This window comes from Eublepharis macularius, chromosome 8, assembly GCF_028583425.1.
Source record: "Eublepharis macularius isolate TG4126 chromosome 8, MPM_Emac_v1.0, whole genome shotgun sequence".
In the NCBI taxonomy this organism is placed as follows: domain Eukaryota; kingdom Metazoa; phylum Chordata; class Lepidosauria; order Squamata; family Eublepharidae; genus Eublepharis; species Eublepharis macularius.
Genome location: NC_072797.1, coordinates 32602363 through 32628448, shown reverse-complemented (window position 1 = coordinate 32628448; position 26086 = coordinate 32602363). Strand labels below are relative to the sequence as shown.

The 26086-nt window shown below is 44.0% G+C and overlaps 1 protein-coding gene across 1 annotated transcript in view; it reads right to left on the bottom strand.

Moving 5' to 3' along the window:
- Positions 1 to 26086, bottom strand: part of RAB3C (RAB3C, member RAS oncogene family) — a 166368-nt gene that overhangs the window by 12324 nt on the left and 127958 nt on the right. The gene's annotated exons all lie outside the window — the stretch shown is intronic.

Genomic DNA, 26086 nt, shown 5'->3' with positions numbered 1-26086 from the left:
CAGGTTTGGTTCTGTGCCATGGACCTGCCGTCTTATATCTACTTACACTTACTAAACTGTGTGCACAGTAATGATGGAAGCCTCTGGTTGTTACTATGTGTTTTAGGAATCACTTTGTCCTCTAGTACTGGCATGAGAAGTAACCATATTATCCACCTGTTTTGTTAATTGGTCCCAAAATGGCAAAAGGGGGTGAAAATGGCTGAAAAGGGACCCCAAATGGTCAGAATTGGGCCACTGCTGAGCGGGAGAGTGATCTACCATCTGTAAGAAGCCCGATCCTGGCTGTTTTGGGACCAATCCTGGCTGTTTTAGGCCCAATCCAGGCCAAAGTGGGCCCAAAATGGCCAAAAACCAGGTGGGTGGGGCCACCTGACATGTGCCCTCTTTGGAGAACTACCGGAACTGTGTTCCTGAGCGTTCCCCTTCAAAATGAGCCCTGCCCCTTGCCCAGCCCAGGTGAATTGGGCTGGAGAAAGGGACTGCCACCATTTAGCTGTGACCAGAATGATTTATATTTGTATGTGTGTTATTTCCCCTCAGCCAAAAACTTCCAGCTTGCCAAGGTTAAAAAAGAAAAAAACCCTTTTATTTGCAAGATGTATAACACAGGAGTGAATGATTCTAACAGAGAGATATATTGTTGTTAAGAGGTGAATTTATAACCCCACACTCTTATAACAGTAGATGGTTACAATATATGTCAACAGGTGTAACGAGTTGGTGTAGCATTGTGGGTAAAAGAATGAGCTCTGTTCTTGGAGAGCCTCGCTAGGAATTTTGCCTCTGCTACTACTTCACTAAACGTGCTATCCTAAGCAGAGTTACACCCTATAGGGCTGCAAACCTCCAAATAGGGTCTAGAGATCTCCCAGAATTACAATTGATGTCCAGGCTATAGAGATTAGTTACCCTGGAGAAAATGTCTGCTTTGGAGGGAAAATTGTATGCAGGGCTGGATCGAGGGGGGGCAGGGGGGTAGTTTGCCCCCGGCGCCACCAGGGAGGGGGCGCCAGGAGCAGCTGCCAGGAGTGCGCGAGCAGCCTCACAGCCCCCTGGGAGCGAATGGGCAGCCTCGCAGCTGCCGGGAGTGCACGGGCAGCACTGTAGGCAGCCTCACAGCCCCCCATGCTGCCTTTCGCCTGCCCCGCAGGACAGGGGGCAGCCGGCTTGCCGCGTGCCCCCTGTCCTGCGGGGCAGGCAAAAGGCAGCACGGTGGGCTGCGAGGCTGCCCACGCCATTCGCCTGCGGGGAGGCGATTGGCGCGGGCGTCTTCCCAGCACCGCACACTGCCTCCGCTGCTCTGCCCTGCATGATGATGTCATCGAAATGACATCATCAAGCAGTGCTGGGAGCATGCGCGCACTGTGCGCGCACGTGAGGGCCTCGGACTAGAGTTGCCCTGGGCGCCAGCAACCCTAGGTCCAGCCCTGACTGTACGACATTATACCTCTCTGGGGTCTGTCTCCTCTTCAAATTCTGCCCAGGCTCTGCCCCCTAATCTCTAGATATTTTTCTACCCAGAGTTGGCAACCCCACCCTTCAAAGCCCACTGAAGACAATGATCTTAAAAAGGCATAACTCTGTTTAGGACAGCACTGTATGTGGCATTAAGTATGCTGACTTTTCTACTGCCTCCTACAGCTACAATATGGGGATCAATACTGGCCTGCTTTACAGAGTTCTTGCAAGGTTTATATAACAAGATAATATGTGAAGTGCTTTGAATGCCAAAAATGCTCTATACATACTACATATTCTTACTGTTTGTTTTAAAATTCAGGAACATCTCTGCTGTAGAAATCAATTTACACAGTATAGTACATAATAAAGTGGTCTTCTTTCACAAGAATAACTGCACTCGTTTTTAAAATAAGGTTTCGAATGATGCATCGTGCAAAGCATGGCCACAAAGCAAAGACAAAAAGGGTCAGAGTTCCATTGATATGAATATTTTATTTAAGGCTCTACATTACTTTGATGTGACAGCGGATCATACATCTGCTTTGGTAGAAATACATTTTTTGAAGCATGCTGAGTTTTTAAAGGAATTTGTGATTAATCAGGATGCAATAAGTGGCTTTTACTGAAGGTGTACTGGTCACCATGGTGACCCTGGAAATGGCAGTAACTCTGTTCTCTAACGGCATCCCCTCATTAGTGTCTCTAGAAGATTTCATTTTTTTTAACAGCTGGGCTTACTGGCATAACAATATTTCACTAACAAGCAGAAGCTGTTTTCAGACTAGGAGGAGTAAAGAATTATGGTCCTTCTTTCTTACGATTACCCACTTACCTGCAAGGATAAGACTGTAATAAAACAACTTTCAAAAGCTGTGCAAGGCTTTTGGTGCGCTTCTGAGTGCATGCCCTGTTTTTATTGCTTCAGATCTCCTAATCATTCTTATTATTTCTATCTGCTTTTCATGGGCAGACTTGAGCACACAATGCTATAGTCATACAATCATTTCAGCACAAGTTGAGAATTCCTCCTAATGTAGCCTGCCTGGTATCAACTGCTCCTTTTCTATAGCTGCTCCCACCCTATGAAACGAGCTCCTTAAAGAGGTGAGTGTGGAGTGCCACCTTTAGAAGTTTTTAAAAGGTTTTACAAGGCCATTTTATTCACTAGGGTTTTTAATGGGATATAAACTGCAGCTGTTTTCTTTAGGAGGAGGGTTAATTGGGGTTTTCCTGTATTTTTGTGTTTTTCTAAAAATCTGGAATTGTAAGCTACCTTGATACACAAGAGAAGGCAGAGTATTAACGTTTAAATAAATCAACCACATACCAAGATAACAACAATCCTTTTGCTGTATGAAGAGGTGTGTGAATTGGCTGCTAGATAATGTCTGAGTGACATTTCCTCCCCCAATATTTATTTGTTTGTTTACAGAATATATAATTTACTTTTCTGCCCTTATCAGGCCCACTGAGGCGGCTACAAATTAAAAACATACATAATACGAATATGTCTTAAAAACAATTAAAACCGAACAAAAACATATCATGAAAACAACTAAAACCAAGCCAAAATACACATACAAAAACAACAATTAAAACACAGGGCAGGAAAGCAGGATCACTGAGGTAACGCTATACAAAGCAAAAAAGTCTTTATCCACTAGCGGAAGATGGTAACAGAATGGGCCAGGCAAGTCTGTCTGGGGAGAGTTTGGACCACAACTGAAAAGGTCCAAAGTTTTAATGCCACAACTGAAAAGGTCCTCTCCTGGGTTGTCACCTGCCTAATCTCAGAAGGCAAGGATGGCTGAAGCAGGGCCTCAAAAGATGACTGCAGTTGTCAGGTAGGGTAGATTCATAAAGGAACAGGTGGTACTTCAGGTATGCTGGTCCCAAGATAACAGAATAGATGCCATTGTGCTTTTGTTGGTTTTTGGTGCTCCTATCGACTCAGGTCAAAAAGGTTCCACAGGTTTTTGTAGTGCTTCAAAAACCATGACAGATGGACAAATCAAAGGTGTGTATATGCCACAGGTAACTTCCATACCAATTCTCTGTCAGGTGCCTGGTGTCACCTGCCATACTTGGACTCAGTCCCGTCTGCGACTGTGATTCTTGATTCTTGTGTTTCATGTTATGACTTAATGCTGAAGGTATTATTTTGCTTGACCTGCAATAGCTGTTAGCCTTGCATCTTGGACCGTGATGGGAAAGTATGCAAAGGGAGTGTTTACTCTCGCTGTTATCTGTCCACTGAAGACAGAGCAAACCCCTCTGGAAACATCTTGCCCTCCCCCCCATCCCCCAAGACTGTGCATCAATGGAACTGAATAGGGCTCCTCTTGGGGCACGTGTTCCAATGACACATTGGCTAGACTACAATTATATTGCTTTTTACTCCATTAAAGGTCAAAACTCCAGGGTATTTTTTAAAAAAAATCTCTTCTTTTGTACATGATTTTTTTTGAATAAAGGAAGTTTCCCAAGCCAGACACAGAGGAGTTCCTTTTCCCCGCCAAGGGAGTTCCAGCCTTAGGAAGATGAAAGGTATGAAGAGGCAGAGCTGAGGTTTGCACTGAATTGATGAGAGCACTTTGGCTGACCTGCTCTGCGTCAATAGGAACTTGCTCTGTAAATCTTTCCGCGCTTGAAGCTTTGAACAATGCGAGGCTCCTTCACCTTCTCGGACCAGCCAGCCATAATGAAGGCTGGGGAAATCGAAATGAAAAACTGGGGGATTCCTTTTGCACCCCCAAGTCAGACTATTTTGAGAGTTCTGCAGCAGAAGAATCCTTAGCAATAAACACCTAGCCCCAAATCAGTCACTGCATTAATTGTATGAGAAGTTCCTAAGCAGAAATAATTGTTAAATAACAATCCAATACTTCTGAGCTTATGCTAGTTGCTTTCTCCTCATCACTGAGCATTTGTAACCTCCCAACCCCACATATTTCAAATTAAAAACCAATGTCGGCAGAGGGATGGCAGATTTCCCACACACGGAAAGGATTCTCCATGTTGCTTTCATCCTGGCTGTGAATTAAGAGGCATGCTTGGAAGCCAAGGCAGAAAAAAAAACTCCCTGTGAAAGCAGCTACAGATTAAAGCCCAACATTTACTAAGCACTTACACCTTTTCCATATACAGCAAACGATGGGTCTCTGTACATGAAACATCTTATATAAGGATGCTTAAGTGTAGGGAGATACAATGATAGCCAGGACGCGTAGTTCAAAAAGACTGAGCTGAAGGCTCTCTACATAGAGCTGGCAAAAATTGCTCCTCAGGGGGTTTGTTAATTTCATCTTCCCCTCTCCTAAAGCTCTGTCAATTTCACCTCCCCTTTGGGGAGGCGGTGAAACTAACAAACTCTCTCAGGAGCGATCTTTTAAAATTATGATTCCTAGCGAACATATAGGCCATTTCCACACACGTTGAATAATGCACTTTCAATGCACTTTAGCAATCCCTTGGAAGTGGATTTTTTGTTCTACACATGGAAAAGCAGTTCCAAATGATCACTAAAGAGTATTGAAAGTGGATTATCCAATGAGTGTGGAAGCAGCCTGAGTCTCCATATACTTGTGTATCCTCATGTAAGAGGTCTCAAGTAGATGAAAAGCGAACATGAACAGATATAGTCTGTTCTCTTCCACACGACAATCCAATCCACTCATTGTTTCCCCTGCATTTTACTTCTCAAAAACACTGCTTCCCCAAAACATTGACCCCCATAACTTTCCCCTACTCTTCTTATTGTAGGCAAGCTCATCATGCTCCAAGTCTAACGACAGGCACAGAGAGTGAGTAATGGTAAGGAGTCCTAATACTAATGTTGCAAGACTTTCATGCTGTCTTTGGCACCAATGGTCCCTTTAAATCCTCTGATCTATTTATTTCCCCCTACTGGGGTTGTACCTTGGGAGTGTGCTTGCTCTTCACTGGAGGAGAACATCCAAAATAAGATAAGGATTTATCACCATTCTTGCTGCAGTGAACTTCATTGCCCCCTTTCTCATTTGGAGACAACTAATTTCTGTCTAGCTGAGCTTGTTTTCAGAATGACGTTCCATGGAAATTAAATCAGGGCCATTCCTGTTTCATATTAGTAATGTTTATACTGGATCACATGCAGAACGCTTGCCAAATGAAGACATTTTATCATTTAGCAGATCTGACAACACTAACAAGTACATTTTATGGAGAACAGATTCATTGGGGTGTATCTGTGCACGCATGTATCTAGACTGAGACAAGAATGTCACTGAGTCCTCTATGCATTTGGCACTTGGATTTTATATGCACTCTGACTACTGTCCCCTGCAGGGTTTTGCACACACTCATTATTTCATGCATTTCTGGGAACACACCAATCCTGATGTACTACTGGTTTCAGGCAGGAGCATGCCATTAACTGGAGTGCTGTAACCAGGCAGAAAAAAATATTTATGGGCTGCCACTGCTGCTCTGTGCTAATGGATTCAACCCTCTCCAATCCTAAAATGTCAAGCCTTGAGAAGGGTTTGGGGCTACTTTTCACTTACATGAATCATGAGAGGCACCAATTTGTTTTTCATATGAGGATGGGGATGATAGGAGGCAATACAAGTCTACAGACTGGGAGATTTCTAATTCCTTTTTCTGCAAAGTTAGCATCATCATCAAACAGTCTTGTACTAGGGAGAAGCCAAAGTAGTGTCTGTAAGGAAGGAATATGTGCTTCTCTGGGCTGCCCTTGGCAGGGCAAGTATGGTAAAGGAGATAGCAAACAATGAACAACAAAGGCAGTGAAAACAGCACACTCCTGGACTTTCCATCGCAACATAGTAACCAGCCATAACTATTTACTAGTTATTAGGGGAAGAGTTCTAGGTCTGAGGAAATGATTTTCAGATATATATGAACTTAGCTCAAGTTTCCAGGTTTCTAACAGGACCTTTTTCTTTGTGAGTTAAACAATTATTTAAATTGCCTTGAATCCATTATGCAAAAGCCTGCTCTACCTTATTACAGCATATTGTGAAGTCCTCTGAAGATTGTACCAGTTTACAAAATAGTGGGAGCTTTCCAGGGCTCATTTTGAGGGGGAACGCAAAGGAACGCAGTTCCGGCAGTTCCCCAAAGAGGTCACATGTCAGGTGGCCCCGCACACCTGACTCTCAGCCATTTGGGCCCATTTGGACCTAGATTGGGGCTGAAACAGCCCAGATTGGGCCTCTGACGAGTGGTGGATCACTCTCCCACTGAGCAGCGGCCCAATCCTGACCATTTTGGGCTCCTTTTCAGCCATTTTCAGGCTTTTTTGCCATTTTGGGCCCAATTTTGGCCCTGAATGGCCAGGATTGGGTCCAAAACAGCCAGGATAGGTGATGTCAGGGGGTGTGGCATATGCAATTTAGGTATGCTAACAACACACTTCTGGTGATGTCAAGGGGTGTGTCATATGCTAATGAGTTATGCTAATGAGTTATGCTAATGAGCTCCTCCAGCTCTTTTTCTATGAAATGACCCCTGGAGCTTTCTAATGTTTGAATATTGACTCTCTCTCTGGATTAAAAAAACCCTAGCACACTGGGAAGAATGCTGCAAAGAAAAACTGTTGTGCAAAAAGCTATCCCTTCTGAAACTTGATTCAGAGGTTGTTGGGGGTTTTCCGGGCTGTATTGCCGTGGTCTTGGCATTGTAGTTCCTGACGTTTCGCCAGCAGCTGTGGCTGGCATCTTCAGAGGTGTAGCACCACCTTTTGGTGCTACACCTCTGAAGATGCCAGCCACAGCTGCTGGCGAAACGTCAGGAACTACAATGCCAAGACCACGGCAATACAGCCCGGAAAACCCCCAACAACCATCGTTCTCCGGCCGTGAAAGCCTTCGACAATACATTGATTCAGAGGCTTTTCTGTTCTTTGCTAGGAAAGCTTCTCCCCCTTTGAGAGGCCTTTTTTGTCTCTCCTTGAAATAAGTTGCTTTCATTTTCCTGGCCTCTGTCCTTGAGATAAGATAAGACATTCTAGCTGGTGCCTAGTTGAGCCTCCATGAATGTCAGGCCTGGCTAGGGGATTCTCTCAGACTCTCCACTTCCTCCAACACAGTGGTATGAGTTAAAAGGGTCCTTATTCAGATAAAACTCCCTAGAAGTGCACTGATACATAGAGATTGCCCAGGATGCTGAAGGACAGTCTCCCCCGAGAGGTTATACTGCAGTTCCCCTCCCCCAGTCCAAACAAGTCAGTTGAAGTCAGTGAAAGTCCTGCAAAAGATGCTCAGCTGAAGTTCCCACGTCTGGTTCCCACACACTACCAGCTGCACTGATAAGGTCTCTTAGCAAAGCATAGGCATAGTGAAGGAAGCGACACTACAGGAAGAAAGCCCGTCCCCCCAGGAGACATGCACTCACAGTCATGGCAGGCAGGCTGGCTTGCCTGCCTGACACTGAGTCTCCTGAGTTAATTGGCTAACCATTTGCACCTGCAGAATTGCGGTCTGTGCCAAGGACTACAGCCATGTCACATATCCCCTTCTGCACATAGACACCTGCTTTCAGGTGATGTCAGCAAGTTGTGACCTGATTGGTGGTTCAGGCCTGCGTCACTCTGGTCTCAACTAGCATAAATTGGCTACTCAAAAAAATGGAGTCTGAGCTTGTGGTGGTAGATCCAAAGGAGTTAGCCATGTTAGTCTGTAGTAGCAAAATAGAAAAGAGTCCAGTAGCACCTTTAAGACTACTGTAGCTACTACTCTTTTTCTATTGAGCTTGTGGTGGGTGTCAGCAACAGACAACTGCCCCTTGCCCCATTGTTTTGCTTCTGCTTTGTTTGTGAGAGGGATGCTAACGCTCGACTACTGTGACTCTTGACCAGAGACTTTGATTGTTACATCTTTGAAACCAACTTGCTTTGCCTCCTAAGGAATTACTGTGGTATGTATGAGTTAGTGCTAATTGCTATAACCTTTTTTATTTTGTTCTCACATTCTGTCTTGTGCTCTGTGATAACCTTGCACTCTGATTAATAAACAATTATATTTTTACCCTGCGTGGGTTATTGTGACTCTGAAGCCTCAAAGTTATAAAATCTTTGTTGAACTCACCCTGTGTATGCGCGAGAACCACCTACCATAATAGTACTGTGTTTTGAGACCTCTGCTTCCAATTCTCTAATAGGCTCTGGAGCTTTGCTCCTTTACTCTTCAGCCTTGGGATCACTAAAGGAGCTGGTGGCAGCCTACTTAGGCAGGAGAGAGACCTTCTCTTCTTGCCCATTTTGTAATTTGTGTGATACCTGGAAAAGGCCTTCTGGGCAGCCTGTGTCCTTTTCCCTCAGCTTGGCTGGGGCAGAGGGGCCTGGAAGCCTTGACAAATGCTATGCTTCAATAGTTGGATTTCCAAGGCCATGGATTTTTAAAATTGAAATGCATTCAAAGATGTGATTTCCCATATGCATTCTGAAGTTGTAAGAAAACTGCACCACTTGCTTTTCCAGTAGACCCTTATCCCAGCCTACCTGGTCTTGTGTTCTAAAGTGTTTCAAACTCAATCAGCTTGGAAATGCAATGCCTGGATTTATTTTTGCTCTGAACCACTCAGCATCATGCAAAAAGTGTTCTAGTGCCTTAAAGACTCTAGTCGGCCAATTAAAAGTTGTTGTCTTGTTCTCTTTAATAACAGTGCATTCGTGCCGCTTGCTGATAGGCTTGCACTGCTTCCCCGCAACATCTAGCCATATGCATCTTTCCACTGGAAGCAGCACAAAGTCAGCTGCCTTAGGTGAAAGATAAATGGAGGCAGCAGAAACTGCGTGACACTAATGAAGTGTTTGTTTGTTGGCAGCCATTAGGTAAGTCAGGAGAAAAATGTACATCACCATACATCTTACCACTTACCATTGGAAAATAGGACAAGTGGAAAAGTGGTTGTCCAACCTTCTGATGTATGGCAATCCCAACTACCTTCTTCTCCTCAAATCTTCCCAATTCCTTAATGCCAGTCCTGATTCAAGGCTGGAGCGGATGTCATCATGTCACTGGTGTTAGATACTCCTAAAAAATGGCCACTCTGTGACAAAAAAATCCCTCCTCCTGCCGGGGCCATACTATTTAGAAGCATGAATGGAGCTTTAGATGGTAGAATGTCATGAGGCTCCATCCTCCTGCTCCACATTCCCAACAAGTGCTGGATGAGGTGGGAAGACACACAACCCACCCAGCGGAATATGCTTCTAAATGTTAGGGACCTGGCACAGATCATTCATCATGGTGGCTTCTCCATCACCTGCGGCACCTCTAGGGGGATTCTATCATACACTCTGGTCCTTGGACTAAAGGTTCTGTCCATCTTTTCAGGGAGAAGGACACTGCAGGAAACATCTGAGTGGTACAAGCCCAACAGTTTATTGCCCCCCTGAAGCCACTGGAAGAACATTATCAAAATTTACCTGTAAATGGTCTCTAGTGCATTTAAAGACAAGGGCCGAATCCACACTTACCCAACACAGCACTAAGCAGGCGAAGTGAGAGCATCTTTCTGGTGCATTTTATGATGTCATCGCACCACGAGAGCGGCATCATAGTGCGATGATGTCATAAATCGCACCAGAAAGACGCTCTCACTCCGCCTGCTTAGTGCTGTGCCGGTAAGTGTGGATTTGGCCAAGTTGAGTAACAGGCTATTATACATTACTAGCTCCAGGTTTTGCAAGGATGTTGGGCAAGATGCCCCCGTGTGCTCCTCCTCAACTGCTTCCCATTAATTTTCCCATTAATTTGCCCTTTCCTTCGGTCAATATTGTTCAAAGGATGAGGTGAACAGCAACAGCTGTTCCTATCATGGCTTGCTCACTCAGAGAGGAGAGGCAGGTGGCAGGAGAAATAGGAGAAACGGCCGTGCCAAGAGACTCCAGGAGTTGGTGGTGGGCTCCTGGATGGAAGCATGGATCTTGTCAAGTGCCTGTCAATGCCAGCCTCCAGTGCCATCTCAGAACTAACTGGATCAGATCTGTGCACCTCCAGTTACTACTATTCAAGGCCCACCCCATATTCGGATGCCTCAGGCAGAAATTGCAGATTTCTCCACTAATTAAGATGAGATACAATCTATACAGAAGTTCTTGAGCAAGCTCCACTGCAATGAATGGGAGCTGTGTAAGGACATGAATGGGATCTGCCAAACATTTTGTCACTCTGATTGGTGCTCAGAATTTCTTCTTCACTTGGCTTGAAAGTAGCACAACCTCTGCCACTCTTCTATGGAACCTGGCTCTGTGCTGCAGTACTGACGATTAAAGGAAGAAAATATACTTTTCTGGGTCAATTTCCCATATACTTCAGAAGCAAAAGCTTCATTCAAGGAACTCAAAAGCTTGTTTCAGTTCTGACAACTCCTGAGACCCAAACTACATCTGAGGTGCAGGTCATATCTCTACACCTATAAAAAACAGAGATTGCTTATTTGAACGTAGGAGCTGTGCTTTGAAGGGGAGGATACTCAGTTTAATGGAAGCTGTGCTTTGATGGGAAGGATACCCATCTGACATTTTCCAGCTCAAAATCACTCCCAGCTGCTTTTCCACCCACAAGAGAAAAGATATAAAGCCCTCGTTTCCCCTGTTCCTGTTCTATTCATACAGCTTTACAAAACACTGGAGGTTTTCATTAGTTACCACAGCTAGTAGCCACTGATGGATCTGTCTAATCCCCTTTTAAAGTTGTTTACGTTTCTGGCTAGCATTACCTCCACCAACAAGGAACCCCACATTTTAATCTCTCATTGAATAAAGCAGTACTTCTTTATGTCCACCATAAATCGATTGACCCTCAAGTTCATTGGGTGCTCCCAATTTCTAGCATTTGGGGATAGGAAGAAACAGTTCCCTTCATCCACTCTGTCTGCCACGTGTATCATTTTACAAACCATTATCCTGTCCACCCTCGGACCTCTTTTTTTCTAGAGTGAAAAGTTCAGTTTCTTTAGCCTTTCCACATAAGCTAAAGAGACATCAGCAGAGAAACTGCAACGAGAGATTCACCTGCATGTGGTAAAAAGCCCAGTAGTGCCTGCATGTGCTCACTCTCCTCTCAAAATCCTCTCACACAGATTTTCTGCACAGTTCAAGTGGCTGTGGGCTTTTGTAACAGGTTCTGCTGTCATGGTAGGCATGGTATGAAACACAGCCTAAGGGCTAATGCGTAGGTGGCCCCGTTTCATCATCCCGCTGCCCACCAGTTTTGCTGTCAGAAGAAGCATGATATGTGTTCTGTGAGCATAATTGAAGAACAAACTTGAATTTTTCTTCAGAATTATTTTTTTCTCATATGCAAAATTATGCAGATAAACCAATGTGTAGTTCAATCAACTAAGTTTTTTAAAGTCAGGTGACATCTCTATTAATCGTTAGTCTTTATAGAGTATGTTTTCAAGCCTTCATATACATTACTAACCATCATGTCAGCTCTTTAAGGTAGGCCAGTATTATTTTTCTAAAAATGCAGATGTGGGGTTGAGGCAGAGAGAAGTGGCAGGCTCTCCTGTCTTAGAAACTTCCCGCTTACTGAGAAGTCCTCATACCTTGTAGACCTGGCTTAGGCCTCTCAGGCCTCCACATGACCAATGGCAGCTGCCTGCAAGGAACCAGCTCTCAGCCCCTTCAGCTTCCAGCTCGTATCAGCCAGAGAACTGCCTTCTTGTCCCAGGAGGTTTTATTTACTTCCTTTGCTCACCCCTGGGCAGGTCAAAGGGGCAGGTCAGGGAGGCTTTTCCTGAGAACTCCAGGAAGCAACCTTTCTGGCATTTTAGTCCTCCAAGTCTTTGCCCCCCCCTGCCCCTACACACATAGGGATTCCAGGTGCCTGCCAGTGGTAGGCAACCTCCCGGCTGTTTGCCCGGTCACTGGCAGGCACCCCAAGCACAAGTGCAGGGCACTTGCCCCCAGCAGACAGGACAACATCACTTCCAGAAGTGAAATCATTGTGCCAGCCACAGAAGTGCTCCTGTGCTTTGCTTGGGCCCGATTCTCAAAGAACTGGCATAGTGCAAAGCATGGGAGCACTGTCATAGCAGGTGCGATGGCGTCCCTTATAAGGTTGTCAGATGGAGTCTGGAATAATACAGGATTCCAGGGGTCCAGGGTTTTTTTCTATTTGCGTGAACGCAAAGCGCATGTGTGCTCCTGCCCCAGCATGATGATGTCACTAGCGGAAGTGACATCATCATCCTGGCCCCAATTACAGGTGCCTTGGCTAGCTGACCACTCCTGGGTGGTGCCATGCAGCTCAGGAGGCCAGTCAGGTGGGCTGGCCCCTCTTGCTGGCACTGTAGAGGAGGTAGGGTGCCCAGGCTTCCCCAGCCACTTCCCTGGCCTGGCAGTGGCGCTCAGGAGACTGGGTGGTGAGGCAAGCTGCCTGGAAGCTGGGGTTAGGGGTAGGAGGCGGAAGTGGTGCCAGGTGTCTGGTATTTGGAGAATGTTACCCTTGGACAGTCCACAGAAATACTGGATTGTCACTTCAGGAAGTGATATCATCCTGTTGGAGCACAGACTGTGCCTGAGGATCATCCTGACAGGAGACTATGGGAAAATGACAATGCTATGCACACACCTGGAAGGGTAAGCTTTTAGAAGATCTGCTAGATGGCTAAAGCCCAAGGCTGGGAGTGGCTAAGAAAGCATCTGGCTTTCCCTCTCCCTGTTCTCAGTTAAGAGGCATTTTTTAAACTGGGGATGAAAGTTTTGATAGAGCCCATATCTACATATAAAAAGCATTTCTCCACATAGGCTATTAAAACAGTTAAAAATAGACCAAGGTGTGGATCCTATCAACTGCAAGCAAAACAATTCAAGCAGGAGCAAACTTTCATGCCTCCCCCTTCTGCTACAGCCGGCTGTGTCCCCTGAAATCACTCTCCACGGTCAGTGGGTCCCCCAAGAAGGGCATAGGGATGAAAAGTGGGTCTGCAGTGGGAGTGGGCATTGGAGACAATTTTTCTACTGGCAAGAAGTGTTTTCTTTTTCCCACTGAAAACATGGTAAGGATTGAGCCTGTACTTTTAATATAGTTTCTATTTGCCAAGAAGCTTGGTATGCATTACAGTCCCTTGTGTGCACTGAACAAACAGGGAAGAAGAGTGGGTACAAGTGCACTGGCCCCGCCTCCTGCCTCCGTGCAATCATTTGGTTGTCTGCAGGGGTCACTGCACAGAGGAAGTGGCCACACAAACACAAATTCTCCCTCCCTGTGATCAGTGATATTTGGAAGCGGCATTGCTGATCACAGGGGGATGTACACACAACCACTTTGTCCTTGTGGTCACCCCCTGCAGGTCACTAGGTGATTGCATGGAGACATGTGGTGGGGACAGCAGGTTCCTACCCAGTTTCCCTTCCTGCATGTCCAATAAACACATGTTGCAAGATTCATGCCACAGTCTCTGTCCTCCTTGCAGTCTCTGTCTCTCTCTGAAACTATACTTGGGAAACATTTTAATTTTATTATACATTATTTTCCTTGCCATGTAACACACACGTGCGCACACCTATCCCACTGAAGTTAATGGAACTTACTGACATGTAACTAATTGCTAGTTTACACCCTTAAGTTACACTACCTCGTGACATAATGGCCAGAAGAAAGCTGCATACAAACGATGTAACTCATTTAACACATTTTCCACTGTAGGAGTATGACACCAATGCATGTTAATTGAGAGTTTTTATGTCATGCACAATGCGGTTTGCTGTGCTCAGCTGTGAAAAGTGATTTAGCGGCTCATGATAAGAAGAAAAGTCTGTACATTTTTATGTTTTGCCTGTTGAGATACCTGCCAGTAAATCATGACCCTTCAAGGCTTCTACCTGAAATGCACAGCATGTCCCATCATCAAAGATTAGGACTTAAAAGGAGAAGAAAAGGGTTGGGGGAAAATTAACATGTGTGAAGGAACATTTGTAACTACACTACAGTTTTTGGCAGTATTACTTGATTCGCCCATTTCTGAATTTTCAGTTCTGTATTAATCTATATGCATAAAGATAATTTTACATGGCCAGATGCACACCCCAGTGACTCAGGTGTGGGGTGTCTCTCTAACATCTTCTCCAGGGAACACCAATGCAAAGAATTAATTGACCATTACTGTAATCTTTCTTTTTTTGCCTAAGTATCTCCTCCCTTCTCTTTTAGGGCAGGTTTAGAAATGGAATCCATAACCTTAACAGTCCTTTATATCAGAAAAAAAGAGTAATCAGCAGCAGAGAAAGCTTGTCCCTATCCAATATTTTCCTGATTCAAATGGATCCCCTTAGCAGCGTTCCTTCTCATGGGATGAATGTGTCTTGCTTCTTTCTGGAACCGAAATGGTTTCATCCACCCTAAGCCACTCCAATTAGTAGAGAATGCTGCTGCTTGATTTAAGGTAGTCTTCATTGTATATATTATGCTGTGTTTATTGCATTGTTTTCTAATTCTATAATCCAGCTTTATTTCATTGTTGACTGTATGTAATATAATATTTCAGTGCGTTGTGCTACCATTTTGTAATTCCTACTTTACTGTCTGCACTATATTGTGTTTTTAGTGCAATGTTCTCTGCTCTAGATTACTGTTCTTATCGCATATGAACAGCAAATTGTAATCCACCAGAAACCTCAGCAACAAAGGTAGACTACAAATGAAGTAAACAAATAAGTAAATAAATGGATGGGATATAAATCCTGTAAATAAATAAAGGAACAAACATACCAACTATTCAAATCCTGCAGGGGGAAAAGTATACAACCAGTGTGGTACAGTGGTTACTGCACTGGACTAGGAGCCAGGTTCAAATCCCATTCTGCCATGGAAGCTTGTTGGGTGATTTTGGGACATTCATACAGTCTTAGCATGACCTACCTCACAGGGTTCTTGTGAAGATAAAATGGAGGAGATCAAGAATGCTGTAAGCTTCTTTAAGTCTCCAAGGAGAAAAAAAGCAGGGCATACATGAAATAAAGTAAATATATAAATAATAATACTTGATGGAAAATTTACAGTAAGGAAATGGTAGTCAGGAAAATGGTTAAGTACCACCTCATCCCATGCCATCTCTGTCATTCCACCCCCCTCCCCTCAAGCAGCTTTTCCAGTTTAAAAGAGATGCAGGGGTAAGGTTACCTGCGTGTATCCACAAATATCAAGAAGTTTTACTCTCAAGACTCTTATTTACCATTTAGGGATTTTCTCCTTGGAAAAGACAAATCATACACAGCAGAAAATAGATGATTTGAATATAAAACTATTCAAATTTCCTAGACCAGGTCTTTTATTCATTTAAGACGTTTTTAGTTTGCCTTTCTTCAATAAATTTATTTAAGGTGGATTTTGAGACACCTTCAGTTATGAACAGGTGCAAAAGTGACAGTTATGTGCCCTATGAAATTAACCAGAGTTATAAACTTTTACATAATTCTGAATGTCCTTAAAAAAAATAAAGGCAAAACCCAACATTGCACCTAGGCAATCATTTATTTTGGAAGAGAAACCCATTAAACCATCAAATTAATGCAAACTACTTGAACAATTTTAAAATTGCAGGCCTAAAGCTGCTGCTTCAGCAGAATGGCGGAGGAACACGGAAATCAGATTAGATGAGACTGCCTGCCTGCACAGTGAAATCGAGTCTCAAAAATATTATTAGTACTATTTATTTATTTATAGTCCGCTTTTCTCGCTGAGATCCAAGGTGCAAGTGAAAATACAATATAATCAACTGCTAGGACAGTCACTGAGCAAAATACAATAATGAACAACACTTAGGACATTCAGGGAAAAGAGATACTATAGGGTATGATAGCAGAAAATTTGAAAAACAAGGTTAAAACTGAGCACAGAGATAAAATCTATCTAAAGCAAAGCATAATTAATTTACATAGCATGTTTAGCAATGTGGAAAACTTCCTAGTAGGTGCATGTCTATATGAGCAGATAGTACCCAACAGAGTAGTATACAGTCCCTGTCCCTATCAATGCATCTCTTTGAGTTACTTCTTACAACACAGCCCTATAATTTGGGTAGAAAGCCCTTACAAATAATTCAGTTTTGCATAGTTTGCAAAAAGCCAGGAGAGTGGGAACTGTCCTGACCTCCTCAGGCATACCATTCCATAAGGTGGGGGCTACCACAGAGAAAGTGTGTATACGGGCAAGCTGTTAATTTTGCCCAACTACAAGGTGGTATTTGCAAAAGTCCCTGTCCAGCTGAGTGAAGCTGCTGTGACAGAACATAAGAGGCAAGGCATTAGCAGAGATATGAGGACTGAGCCATGGAGAGCTTTGAATATGGTAGTCATGACCTTGAATTGAGCCCAATAGCTGATGGGAAGCCAATGGAGTGATTGTGTAATGGGAGTGATATGCATTTAGCTCCTGAGAGAAAACGAGCTGCAGTCTTCTGCACCAGCTGGAGTCTCCAAGTCAACTTTGAGGGGAAGTCTACATAGAGGACATTACAGTAGTCCAGTCTCAATGTTACTGTGCCATGAATCCAGGTGGCCAGATAGGACATGTCAAAGTAGGGGGCCATCTTCCAGGCTAGTCTGAGTTGTGAGAGGGCCTTTTTTGCAGGGTCAACTGAACCCCATCAAAGGTCAGAAGCACAATGTCCTTCAAGATTTCTGCTTATCCAACCAGCAGCATTTCAGGAGATGGTGTAAGAAGCCTTAACCTGACTCATATCTAAACAGATGGCAATCATTTTCTTTTCCAAGAGGTGAGGATCTCCCTGACAAGATGTCCTCTAGATCCCTTCAGGCCAGCAGCCATGGCTGCAGAGTAAATGTCACTGACAATCATATTTGTTACCTGTAACTCTGTGTAAGTACAATAAACGCAGAAGGCTTTAAATTCATTTCTGAAGCATTGCCTTACTGGCTGCTTATGACACTCTCAAGGATGCTCAGTGGCAGAAAGTGGTCAATGGTAGCTAACAAAGTATTTCTCCTGTCTTGTTTTCGCTGCCTTTTCACAGAATGGCTAATGCCATTCCCTCACCCTCAACTCAAGGAAAGGAAGAATGCAGTGACACACAATGTGGTGTACATGGCACCATGGCGCTCACCCGTGGTGCCCACTTGCCCCTTGGAGAAAAAAAATCCAAAGAGAATGGAACAGGAAAAGACAGGGAACTTTAGGTCACAAGCTGACCAGTTAACTCACTAGCAAAGTGCTGAGGTCATCCAGGGCAGACATATCACAGTTGTGGACCCTCAATCTGGCCATAGATTTGATGGCAACTTCTCTCTGAGGATGCACAGGGAGTAAATCCTTCTCTTTTTGGTAACTGAAACCAAACAGCAATGCAAAGAGCTAATCTGGCCCTTGCTGGCAGCCATTTTGAGAAGCTCCCATTCCAAATGGCAGGCCCTTCCCACCATGGCAGCCATTTCATGCGGGCACCCACTACCTTCTTCCAAATTCCAGAAACACCCCCCCCCCTTCAACAATGGCAGCAGACGGCATCAAATATCCATGAGAACATAGGCCTGGAAACTCCTGGAAATTCATGCCTCTCTGCCTGCCAATCATCAGCTGATTGGTTGGAGCAAGCATGAGTTCCTGTGGGAGGAAGGAGGCTAGTAAAATAGCTGCAGGTGGGTGTGGGAGTACAGAGACGGGTAAGTGCCAGTCACCCTCCAACTTCCAGGACCTGGCAACCCTAACCAAAATGCTCTCTCATCGAATACTATTTTCAATTTTTAATTGACAGTTGTAATTGAGAATTTTTATCATCACATGAAGTCCAAAATCTGAAATTGTTGGTCTTCACAGTTGTGCCATTATTTTTTTCCCTAGGTACTTGTAATGAGGTTAGCTAGACTGTAATTTCATTAATTGTACTGAGATATTGATGAGTCAGACTGGCAGTCACATGACAGTGGGAGTGGAAACCATTAAAACTCTTTTCCAAAAGCATTGTTTGAACACAAAGGAGGAAAAGGTACTTTGCTACCATGTGAGCAGACATGAAAAACAGGGAATCTTATTAATTTATGATTGATTGTAACAGAAAGTAAGACTGTTCCTTAACATATTGATACCTGTGAATGTTCTGCATGAACTTTCTATTTGTAAATGACTAGTAAATATTTGTATTTATTTCATTTACAGTTTACATTTCTTGTTTCGGGCAGAATAAAAACAGTTAAATTCATACAATAAACAATGCAATACATACAATAAACAATGTAAACAAAAACTGATTATAAAAGTAGATGAAAAAATGCAATGCAGGCATAAATTATGGATAAAATGTATAAAAAATGATCAAAGGAATAATACATTTACTGGGATCGCCTATACTTTATAAGAACCTAAAAAGTGCTGTGCTGGATAAGACCAAGTGTTCAACTACTCCAGCATTCTGTTTCATGCAGTGGCCAGTTCTGGAAAACTAATTAGAAGAATACGAAGGTGTAATGGACTGCATGTTTTAAAAAGCCTGGAAGTGCTGTACATTCGACTGCATGACTATTGAGGGTTAATCCCTCACAGAAACAGAGAGCTTTGAATGACACTCCAAGGCACCTTGGCAAAAAGGGATAGATCTTCTGAGGAGAAGAGATTTTCCCTATCCAGTCAAAAAGGAGGTGGCTCTGGAGAGCGAAGAGATCCCCGGTTGGGTGTGGTTGCAAACTGCCTGTGGAGATAATCAGATTCAGTTAATGACTGAAGGAAAGCACTGGTGTGTGATGAGAGGGGGCTTGGGATACTAGAAGGTGGGTACTGGCCTTCTTAACTCCAGAAGAGAGAGAGCATACCAAAAAGAAAGTATACTAGAGCACCTGGGGAAAAACAAGGGACCAAAGCCTCAAAACAGAAGCCTTTAAGTATCTGTGAAGAGCATAAGAACTGAAGTCTATGCATGTTCTGATTTTACCTCACACACATATATATTTATGTTGAATTACCTATACGTTTTCAAACCCTGATTTCACCTGACCTTTCCCCTCTAAAGCAAATAAACTAGTTAGTTATTTTTGGAATTTTCAAAACACTTCTGGTGCCATTTCTGCTGTTTAAGGATGAGGGAACATCATAGAAGGCAACACGCCGCCGCCGCTGCCCCCCACCCCAGCAACCTGCACTTTGAGGCAGAGTGCTTGCTCTGAACATGGAGGTTTCATTTAGCCATCATATTAAGCCATCACTGTCAAGCATTGGCTTCACACAAAGAAGAGGTCTCCATTTTATTGGAGACCAAAGGATTAAGTTGCAAGCAAAAATAGAGAGCAACAATTACTTCTAGAAAACCAGACTGAGCAAACACTGCTGACTGCAGGCAACAAACTAAAACTTCAAGACCAGAGTGGAGAAACAGGAAGTATGCCTCAAAGGCACAGCGTTTATAGAAGGGCTCCACACACAACAGGCACAATATTCAAGCGGCCAAGCAAAGTGGACCCTGTGCCACTGCAAGCCAACACCACAGGCGTCACTCTGCTCAGACCAGTCAGCAGTAACAATGATCCATGATACCTGGCAGAGGTGCAGGAGGAGGCAACTAATCACTGTTGCTATTCAAATGTCTGGGCCAAGTGACTCCTGCAATGCTCGTGCAGCTTCTGGGGCTTGGTTCTGCTTGTTTCAGGCTACCAGTGGCCCTCCAAGGCAGCACCCTACTGGGAACTTTCCCCTGAATTAAAGTGGCCAGTTTTTCCTTATAATAGACTTGCCAGCTGGTGGCTAACAACTCCCAGTGGAGACTGAGGGGGCAGGGAAATTAGAAGTGCTGTCATGTCAACGGCGTGCTATCACTTTTGGGACAAACTTGGAAGTGACATCACACCATTGACACAATGTTCTAATATCCATCAAAAATTCTATGGTTATTATAGAGTTTCAGGTGAATACTCGAGTGTCACATTGATGGTGTGACATCAGAAATGACATCCTGCCATTGAGGCCACACTGATTTCTGGATGATTCTCTCCCAGTGCCCTACCAAAGGGCAGCAGGGGTTGGGGGTTGCCACCACGAAGTGTCGTGGGGGCACTGGGAGCCATGCTCTGTAATGCTACAGTCAGAGACCTGGAAGCTATGCAGTTGCTTAGGGCAGAAATCCACTGAAAACTTTCCTAAGCAAGCCAATACAATTGCAATACTGGAACTGTACCTGCACGCAGAGTTGCACCTTACCATTCAATATTTTGATGCTATCAATTGTTATTGTGGACCAAATGCAAACCTCAGGATGATTTAAGTGCAGTCTGTATTAACTATTGATGGTAATAAAATGGTCATATTTGGTGGTTGCACACTGCTGATCAGAACAAACCAAAGACAGGAGCCAGGAAGCCAAGTCAATCCAGGGCAATTTGCAGCTGACTCTCATGTCCTTTTCTCCAGCCCATTCAGGTTCTTTCCCTCTTCCTGCAAACCACAGCTTGCAAACTGGGCAAGCTTTGGAAATCAGAACTGAAAACTGCCACTGGATTCAATTTTACAATTCTGGTTGCAGACAGAACAATAGTTAGCTAGTTTGCATGTAATGGCAAAAAAAAAATCCTCACTGACCAAAGGAAAAAGAGAACCGTATTGTGGAGGGGATGGGAGGAGGGCACAGGAGAATCCACACCATGATGCTGCTACTGCAAACCATGGTTTAGAGAATTAGGAACCAGGGCCAGTTCGATGGAGCAGGCCCAGTCTTTTGGTTTAAACCAAGTTTAAAGGTCCCATATTTTCCAGCATAATCACCTGTTCTCAGTATCTGTATGTACATTTGTGTGACAGAGGGCTTGCCTGAGAAACAGATACCAAGACAAGCATAATTTTATTTTTTATTTCTGGTGTATTCCAGATCTCTGTTATTAAACTATGAAAAAGCGGCTTATAACAATAGAATATAAAAACACATAAGAGGATAAAATAAGAAATTAAAGACAGCAAGTCAGTAACAGTAAAAAAAAATCATAAAACCAGCAACAGACAGTGAAAAAACAGCAACAAATGAAACCACAGTCAATAAAACTTGTCACATATCACATGCCCTCCAAAATGAAGTAGTCTTGATCAGTTGCGAGAAAGGAGCAAGGCAAGTTTACTGAGACAGAGAATGCCACTATTGGGGTGCTACCACTGAAAAGACCCTGCTCTACTGACTTGCCAGCTTCAGATCTTTCATTATGGACAGGCAGAATATGGTACTAGAAGATGATCTTAACCCTCCCTGTGCCTTTTTCCTAACCTAAAACAGCCCTGGGAGTCACTATTTGTTCCCTTGGGAAACTTACATGTAATGAAGGCTACATGTAAGTTTCCCAGAGGAGCAAAGAGCAGATACCTGGAGTCATTTCAGGTCATGAAAATAGTGCAGAGCAGAATTCTTCATGCACCTTTGGGAGACATGGAACTCCCAGCACATGCGATCCAAAATCCTTACGATGGCCACAAGGACTTTACAATATGTGAATCAGCCCTTTGGGAAGAAAAAGCAATATTATGCATTACGTACAGCATGCCTTCCTGAATAGTTTCTACAGAAATATCTAGTACTATATGTTGTTCATCAGAATGCAGCCTAAGAAACTGCCCAGTTCTTAACCAAGGAGGGGAAAAGAAAAGCAAGAGAAAACACCCAGAAATTACACACTGAGTAATGCAGACTAAGAGTTCCAAGCAATTCTATATTAAACTGCATGTTTGTATCAATATAGGAACTTGTGTAGAAATGCACAAATGTACTGACAAATCCATCTGCAACAAAAAAATTGAAAACTATAACAAAAGATTTAACGCCAAAAAATGCCATTTCCACAAAAGCCACACACCATGCAAACACAAATGAACATTCTTGCCATTCCTGTTCTCGAAGCCACATTAAGAATTCACCTAAGGATTGTGCAAAACAGATATTGATGCAGAAATCCAACCTTCCTTTTCACACACAAAAAAGAGAGCTCTTAAGGCAGAAAAAGCATCTATCACTGATCAAAATCTCTCACCAAAGCAGAACTCTGATCACTGATTCACTTCCCTTCCTTCGTCCAAGGTGTGTGTGGGAGGGGGCGATAAAACCCCAGCAACAAGAATAGGTGCAGCAAATACAGAGAATCCTTCAGAGCTTTGTGAAAAGAACCTGAATAAAACTTACCTGTAGGGCTACGTGCAAGGAGGAAATAGCTGATCTATACTGCAAGGCAGAAGAGAGTGGGGCCTCCACACAGACAGGCAACATGCAACAAAAGCCAGCTTTAGCTGTTCCAGGAGAGGCAGGGGTGCCGCAGGAAGATACCATGGCATCCTTATATGGCAAGAAGACAGCGTGGAGCTGCATGCAAAGCAGGGCGAATTAAGTGTGCAGATTAAAAACGAACAGCTTGCTTTTTGCATGTTGGTGAAGTTCAAAGCTTCACAGCCGGCCACTTTAGACAGATCGGGAACTGAGAAGAAACAATGCCATTGCTACAAATGCCGCAGTACCGCAAAAGGAAACAGCATTTCATGTAACATTAATCTTGCTTATGTGTACAGCTTCCCTTTGTTAAGGACTCAGAGAGAAGTACGTGTGTGTGTGGGGGGGGGATCCCTACAAATACTTTGTTCAGCAGATGAAGCTGTCGACATGGGATCTTCTTTTAAAAGTTCAGGGGCAGAAAGATTCCCCCTGGTCCTGATAGGAAGTGTAATTTGTGAAAGTTGCGCATAATTCAGAAAGAGTCAGCAAGAAAAGGTTTAACAATTTTTTAAAATGTCAGGAGAGAAAAGCAACATGTAGCTACTCATCCACTCTACTGCTGGTTCCTCTTCGTTTTTTAAGAAATGTCGATGCTGCCTTTCTCCCTGCATGGTTTCCAAAGACAGCTTATGGAAACATCATTTTTTAAAAAAGACCATCAAATGATACACCATATCAGAACAAAGAACAGCAAACAGACCAGCATTCAAAAGCATGTTGCAAGTAAACAGCTAGGAAAGGCAACAAGCATCACACCAAAAACAAAAGTACGATGCAACTCTTAAAACTCCAACCAAGCCTAACCCAAGTAGGGTTGACAGTCTGATATTTTTGTGGACTATCTTGGGGGAATGTTCTTCAAATACAGGACACCTCCCTCTCCCCTCAGCTTCCAGGCAGGCAGGCAGGCAGGCAGGCAGCCACCCACTGGCAGGAGAAGCCAGCCCGGGTGCCTGGCCTCCGGTGGCTGTGCAGCGCCCACGGGAGTGGCCAGCCAGCCCTGGCACCCATCCTCCTGCACAGTGCCGGTGGGAATGGCTAGCCAGCCTAAGAGCCCAGAAGTGGGGAGGTGGCATGACGACATCACTTCTGGTACTGATGTCATCGTGCTGGGGTAGAACCACTTCATGTGCATATTTTTAAAAAAGGTGAGTGCCGGCCCCCTCCCTGGGGTCTGGTATTATTCTGGACCCCAGCTGGCAACTCTAAACAAATGTGCATTATAGTATTCCTTGGTGATGTGATTCACTGTGTTTTAAAGCTGTATTGCCATCGCAGAGTCAGTTCAGCAGGCTTTGCCACCCCAAGCAATGGCAGCAATGGCATGAGAGAGGGGGCACTTCTCCCCCCTCCCCGGTATCACCCTTCCTGCTTCGAGGTGGGCTGTGGAGGAGCTGGGCAGTGCAGACTGAGTGGGCAGCAGTGGAATGAGTCTGATAGGTGATGACAAATACAAGTCCCATCTGCCCCCTCCTCCTGGGAGCTTCCCTCTGCCTGTCTTGGAGCCCATATGGATTTATCAGCCCTTTTTCACCTGCCCTGAACCAGCCCTGCTTAAAGCACTCCAATTATCTTAGGGCCCTAACAGGCAAGAGGCTAGGAGAGCCCTGATCTTCTCAGGATTTTCAAAAGAATAAGAGTGGCTGATTGAGGGCTCAGTTCACACTGGGGTTATAGCACCCTGTACAGTTCCACCCTGTATAGTTTCATTAAGTGAAATTGACTCCCCCCGCACCACCATTCACTCTGGAAAGTGGGGGAAAGATGGGCAAAAGGGGGAAAGTTTTGGTTAATGAAAGAGTGCTGGAACAGAAAAGTTAGAACTCATTCTCTTCCCACACTCTGAATCAGTATCTCTGTCCTACATGACCACTCTTAAAAATGCAGGGAATTTCCCATCATGGACATTTAGAAACCTTTGATACTTAATTTAAAAACCTTTGATACTTTTAGTCACTGATGTTCTGAGGTAACCAGAGGATGATTCTTCTTTATGCATGTCTCAGATGGCAGATTTTTTAAAAAAAGCTATCACATCCTGATCATAAAAACACATACAGCTATAATAGTATAAGGAATATGTATTGTCGAAGGCTTTCACGGCCGGAGAACGATGGTTGTTGTGGGTTTTCCGGGCTGTATTGCCGTGGTCTTGGCATTGTAGTTCCTGACGTTTCGCCAGCAGCTGTGGCTGGCATCTTCAGAGGTGTAGCACCTCTGAAGATGCCAGCCACAGCTGCTGGCGAAACGTCAGGAACTACAATGCCAAGACCACGGCAATACAGCCCGGAAAACCCACAACAACCATCAGTATAAGGAATAGGTTGCGTTGATTATTAGCATGCTGTGTGACACAGGTTTGTCATGCTTTAGAATTTAACAGGTCTTATTACCATGTAAAGCTTTGTATCAGTGGCTGCAATTATTTAGTTATAACAGAAGCACATCCCTTCCTCCTCCAAGTCTGAGTCTGTCAAAAGGCTCCGTCTCTGTATTGGCAATGAGCATTACTGAATGCCACATGTGGTTATGACGGCTGCTACTTGCACTGTAACACTGCACTACCTTCTTACTTTGTTGAACTTACATCGGACACCCCCTACAACTGGTAACAGTCCTCATAATATTGTTTTTAGAAAACTATCGGGCAGATCAGATTGGCAGGATTTCACAAAAGGCCCCCTACTATTTCCTCCATCATCTCAGCACGAAAACCAAGCCGAACCCAACAGTGGCAAAAGTAATTGATGTTAGAATCCAACCAAGGCATTGTTTAGCACTGTGGCAGACTCTCATAATTTTATACCTCAAACCACATGCTTCCTCCAACAGTTGCAGGTTTTTGAAGAGCACTGGGGGACACATTCTGTTCAAAAAGAAACCATGGCTGAATTTAGGCTCCTGCAATCCTGCTTAGCCCCAAAGTCAGGGGGCATGGTTGCAGAGAGATGGGTATGGAGCAGATTTCCCCTCTAAATAACCATGAACTCTTGTCTGCTGCTCTAGCTATGGGCCAAACTACATATTAAATTTTTTTTGATGAGTCGGATCCAGGTTTTCTGACATTTCCCCAAACTGAAAATCCAAAAATATTCTGTGCATCAGAATATTCTTGCCATATAAAAATTTATAAATAAAATACAAAAAAAGAAAAAAGAAAAGAATATTCTCGCCATATGTGCCCTGGAGGGTGCTCCAATCAGCCAATGAAAAACTTCTGGATCAGCTGATAAAAAACTGCTGTGGTCCCTGGTCCCAGAGAAACTTGTCTGGCCTCGACCAGAGCCAGGGCCTTCTTGGTCCTGGCACCAGCCTGGTGGAACTCTCTGCTGAAACCCAGGCCCAACAAGATCAATTATCTTTTTGCCGGGCTTGTAAAACAGAGATGTTCTGCCAGGCATATGGTTGAGGCTGGGCTATGGCT